At 37.6% G+C, this 5,677-nt stretch overlaps 1 long non-coding RNA gene across 1 annotated transcript; it reads right to left on the bottom strand.

Annotated features, from left to right (window-relative positions):
- Positions 1-1,680: 1,680 nt before the first annotated feature.
- On the bottom strand, positions 1,681-5,453 carry LOC107124149. The gene is made up of 3 exons (XR_001482977.1): positions 5,400-5,453; positions 4,131-4,236; positions 1,681-1,789 (listed from the first exon to the last, which is right to left on the bottom strand). It is a non-coding gene; the product is annotated as an uncharacterized LOC107124149 (long non-coding RNA).
- Between the last annotated feature and the right edge of the window lie 224 nt (positions 5,454-5,677).

The following is a 5,677-nucleotide window of genomic DNA, read 5'->3' as shown; positions in this document are numbered from 1 at the left end:
GTTCCGTTTCTGTGTTTTGACCAGGACGTTCACTTTCTGCCAGCCCACTGAGAACATGTCGTCCCTTAGTTAAGTCAGTGTTTTACTTCATTTTCTACGACGTAATTCCTTCCTCCGTTTTTCCAGTAAAAAGATAATTTGGTGCCACGATGCCAGAGGTTCAAAAATGCCTCCCCCCCCAACACCCCCAGGGACCCCTACTCCACGCCCAGAAGAAGGCAAAAAACGCCTTACAAGATCCCTGGCCAAAGTGGCCCGGAGAAAAATTTCTGCCTGACCCCAGAGGGGGCAGGGGCATTTCCAAAGCGTTTGTTTTATTTCAAAAGCCTGGTGGGTTAAGAGCTGAGTCTTTTTTTTTCGTTCCTTTTGAAATTGTTCCTTTTTTAGGTAAAAGTTTAAGCACTAAACTTTAATTCAGTTGTAGTAAGCTTTCTGAACATGACTAACTTACTTAGGTTTATGACTTACAACGTTAGCAGTTTTAAAAATCCTGTAAAACGCAAACGTATTTTTTCCTCAGATAACTAGGGAACATCTCAATATTGTTGGGATTTTTTTTGCAAGAGACACACAACTCCTATAAATCTACAATGTTATTCAGTACAAATAAATTTAAACATCGATTTCAAGCTTATGGCACATCCAAAGCAAGAGGTGTTGCCATCCTTATATCAAACAACACTAACTTTTCTCTTATAAAAACTCTCAAAGACCCATTGGGAAGATACCTATTAATAATGTAATACTGACTTTAGTGGCACTATATATTCCGAATTCAGATCAAATGCTTATATTAAATCGGTGCTGGATACATTTGCAGACTTTAGAGAGGGCGAAATTGTCCTTGGGATCTAAACTATATTATTGATAAGGTTCTAGACAAATCCAATTACAAAATACAGGAAAATAGCAAAAACCTTTAAAAATAGACTTACCCCCTTAGCAAATATTTTAGATCAATTTCCTTTATTAGATGTTTTGAGACAATTTCATAAAGGAGAAAGAGATTATACCTACTACTCCCAAAGACAAGGTACATATACTCGTATGGATTACATTTTAATTTCCCCAGCTTTATTAGGCAAAATTCAAAATAGATTGGTATTCTACAGTGGTCAGATCACAATTGGATAACTTGCGAGTTAGCATTAAATAATGGACAAAGATTGAACAAGTCTTTATTGCAGAATCAAATCATAGCAACAGAAATTGAGACAGCAACTACAACACTTTGCAATCAATATTATCAATTCTGCCTAACAATTCTAACAAATAGTTTATGGTGACGACTACTACAAAATAATATGCTCTCTTTAATTAGTTTGTTATTATCTATTAAATATGCTTTCTGGTAGCATTGTAGTATTAGAATCCTGACCTTGCTGTGTATCGTTTTATTGGTAATATTACATTGCACATGGTAAAACCTATGCTTGCTTAAAAGAAAAATCTATAAATCCCTTTGAATCAATATAATTAACTGATTTTAAGTAAGCATCACACCAGACCAGTGTGATGTCTTCCAGTCTCACTACTCATCTTTTAAAGTGAAGCAAATGAAATTTCCAAGTGCTCATTTTGAGTTCTACTTGGCCTTGTAAGCCGCCCTGAGTCTGCTTCGGAGGGGAGGGGTATAAATCAAATACATAAATAAATAAATGAAAAAGAAATTGAGACAGCCATCAAAAGCTATTTTGCAGATAATAATACTGATGATGTTTCTCCAACATGTAAATGGGATGCACTTAAGCCAGTGTTAAGGGGACAGTTGATATCCAAAACTGCCTACCTAAAAAGACATAAACAACAAAAAAGAGAACAATTAATAACAGAAATAAAGAAATTGGAAGCTAATCATAAACAAACAGGGAGCTGTAAAACGTATAAGAAACTCTTAAGCTTAAGAAGAGAATTAGACGCTTTAGACATTTCACATATACAGAAACATTTGATATTTTTAAAACAAAACTCATGGCAAAATACGGCTAAAGCTTTGAAAATCCTGACTAGAAGAGTTAAACAAAAAAGAGAATCTAGATTTATGTCAGCAATAAAAACGCCCAAAGCACATTACAATTTGATTCAAAGGAAATAACAATTTTTTTAGATTATCATAAACCATCATATGATTCCAAAAATATTAATGTGGACAATATAAATAGTTATTCAGAAAAACACTACAATAATATCAAACTTTCAGTAGAACATAGATCAATAATGGAAAGCCCAATTTCTGAAAAAGAGGTATTAACTGCTTAAAGTTAATAAAGCCCCTGGACCGGACGACTTTGTTTCTGAATTTTATAAACAATTTAAAGAACTTTTAATAAAACCTTTAAACAGAGCCTGCAATCATATCATGCAAGTTGGAATATTCCTGCCGTCATGGCTGCAAGCATCCATCATAGTATCACCTAAGCCGGAAAAAGATCCCACCAACGTCACCTCATATAGACCAATATCCTTATTGAACACTGATTTTAAACTTTCTACATCTATATTGGCTACTCGCCTGAATACATTTATATGTTCCTCAAGAGCAAGTTGGGTTTAGGGCAAATCAAGACTTGACTTAGTACCTATAAAGCTTTAAGTTTGATATACTATTGTAAATTAAAACAGCAAAAGGCAATCTGTGTGGCTTTAGATACAGAAAAAGCCTTTGACTCGGTCAACTTCGCATATTTGAAGCGAGTGTTGCATTTTATAGGATTTGGTGATAATTTCTTATGAATAATAAATACAATTTATGATCAACTGAAAGCATATTTAAAAATCAATGGCAACACCTCTGAACAATTTACTTTAAAGCGTGGGACAAGACAGGGATGTCCTCTATCCCCAATCCTGTTCGCCTTGGTGATGGAACCATTGGCTTCAAGAATAAGAAATCATTCTAAAATATATGGCATAAATCTCCAAAATAGAGAATTTAAAATTTCCTTATTTGCTGATGATATCCTTTTGTTTCTTGCGCAACCTATAATATATTTGCAGCAAATATTGGAGAAATTCGGTAGTATATTGGAATTACAAATAAATACAACTAAATCCTACATTTTTCCTATTAATCTAGACAGCAAAACAAATGAATACCTCAAACAATCTACAACATTCAAGTGGGGAACAACAAATATGACATATCTGGGAATTAAAATCCCATTAAACATACAAAACTTATTTAAAGCAAATTATTTATCTCTAATTGATGAACTCAAAAAACAGCTACATCATTGGCATAATTTAAAGCTGTCATGATAGGCTTAACATTATTAGAACATATATTTTACCAAAATGTATTATTTTATTTAGAGTGCTTTCACTGACAATATCTAAGAACCAAATAGATAAATGGCAAAAGATATTATTAAAAATCTTGGGGGCCTACAAACGTCACAGAATTAATCCAGCAACACTTTTTAGACATAAAACTCAGGGAGGTCTAGGTTTTCCTGATTTATACAAATATTATCAAGCTATTCATTTAACTAATATACTTAAAATGCTACATAACTATCAAAATTGTCATTGGATTATTCTCCAGCAGCTCTGTATTTACCCTTACAGCATTCCAGAAACAATTTGGCAGTCAGCACCAGAATGCCCAACCAGGATACAGAATAGTTTGCTTCTTAAAACTTTCTTAACCGCCTGGGGCAATAGAGTAAAGCAGTTAGTTCCCAAAGTTTCAAAATTCCAGAGTCTTTTAAATCAAAAATTGCTAATACCTCCAAATTTTCCAATTAACCAAGACAAATGGGGGAAAGCAAATTTTTTTACACTAGAAGATATTATTTATAAACATCATGACTGAAGAAAAGTTGGAAGAGAAAGTACGTGCTACTATAACATGGTTGCAATATACACAAACATCTAAGTACCCAGTTAAAAATATTTACCATAAGTAAACAATTATATAAACTAATGAAAACATCAGGAAAACATAAGATAGCTAAACTATATTTATAATTAATATCAGCAGATGTGAAAAAATTACTACCATATCAAGATAAGTGGTATAAATTCGGGAACTTTGTATGGTCTGAAGAAGGCTGGAAACGATTATGGGCAGCCTTTCCTTTCAACACTAACATTATAGAAATTAAATTGCAAACTTTTAAAATACTTACTTTCTAACTCCGCAGAGGCTGGCATATATATCTAACTCAGCAAAACCAGTGTGCTGGAAGGGCTGCGGCCAAAGTGGGACACATCTACATTGCTGGCTTGGATGCCCTAAGTTGGAAAGCTTTTGGAAAGACATACTGTCACAAATAGTTCTCATAACTGGAGTACGGTTACCAGGGTTCCCTCTAAGATGAGTTAGTGTGAGCTAGCTCACAGTTTTTTAGCCTCTGGCTCAGACATTTTGGTCTTTGCTCAGGAAGGATGGCTCCAGAGCAAACCAATTTAATGCAGTAGCCAAATTGCTTGCTCACAACTTTAATGCCAGTAGCTCACAAAGTAGAATTTTTGCTCACAAGACTCCACAGCTTAGAGGGAACTTACAGCTAACAATGGAACATATAATCTTAAATAGATGGATACCCATTTATGGCTCTAATAGTACAAGAATTAGAGTAGCCATTCTTCTAGCAGCAGCTAAGAAGGCGGTAGCCCTACTTGGGAAGAACACGGCTACTCCAACAAAGCAGCACCGGCACGCAAAACTTTGGAACATACAAATAATGGCCAAAGTCGCTGAAAATTTAAATGACATCCTCATAGAACTTTCTAGCAATTTGGTTTCCTATTTTGCAATATTTAACTAATCAAGGCGAAATTCCTTCCATGATTGACGCTTTACATCTTTGGAAATTTATAATTTATTTTTAAAAAAATATATAGTGTTGTTTGTATTAGAAATTGTATTGATATAGTTATAACTATTTGATCATTCTATGTGTTTCTTACTTGTTACCTTACCTGTTGTAAGTTTTAGTTGTTTTCAATAACATTGTTATGGGGGGCGGGGGGAAGGAGCCTGGTGGGCAGTGTGTTTGCGGCAACTTCAAGCCGGGAGGAAGAGTTCCTAAAAACCGGACGCCCCGCCTGCCCTCTGCTCCTGCAAGGCCGGAGACAGCGCCCCCTCCCTTCCCTCTGCCAGGGGTTTGGGGGCTTAAAAGACCTTCCTAGTTCTCTGCGGCTGCAAAACCTGCCTGAGAAGGCCAGACAGCTGCTCCGCTTCCCCCACCCCGAGGCACCCCGGGCACGAAAAGAGGGGGGGTCGTTTTCCCAGACTCTAGCCCCCCTCCCTTAGTCGGACGGAAAAGAAGGCAAAATAATCGCTTCTCCCGTCCCCTTCAGAGGAAAGCGGGGAGGGGGAGAGGGAGAGGGAGAGGGAGAGAGAGAGAGAGAGAGCACAAACAGCCTTCCAAAAACAGTTTCAAGCAACTCACCGGCCAGTTTCACTCCCGGGATCGCCGTCTTAAAGGAGGCAAAAGCCGGGAATCTTGCAGTCCGTGAAGCCCTCGAGGCAGTGCCTTTTCCTTCCAGGTTCAAGAAACGAAGCGAGCACAACCAGAGAGGTCCCGGGCGCGGCGCGGCTGGCGAGGGGAGGCAGCGGTCTCCCCCCTAGAGAGGGGACCCCGCTCGGTCTCCGAGGCAAAGCGGCCCCGCCCGACAACCAATGAGGCTGCAGCCTGAGCCAAGGGGCGGGGGCGGGGCGTGAAGGGGG

This window comes from Gekko japonicus, unplaced genomic scaffold, assembly GCF_001447785.1.
Source record: "Gekko japonicus isolate JY-2015 unplaced genomic scaffold, Gekko_japonicus_V1.1 scaffold6578, whole genome shotgun sequence".
Classification (NCBI taxonomy): Eukaryota; Metazoa; Chordata; class Lepidosauria; order Squamata; family Gekkonidae; genus Gekko; species Gekko japonicus.
This window is presented reverse-complemented; position numbering and strand designations above follow the sequence as displayed.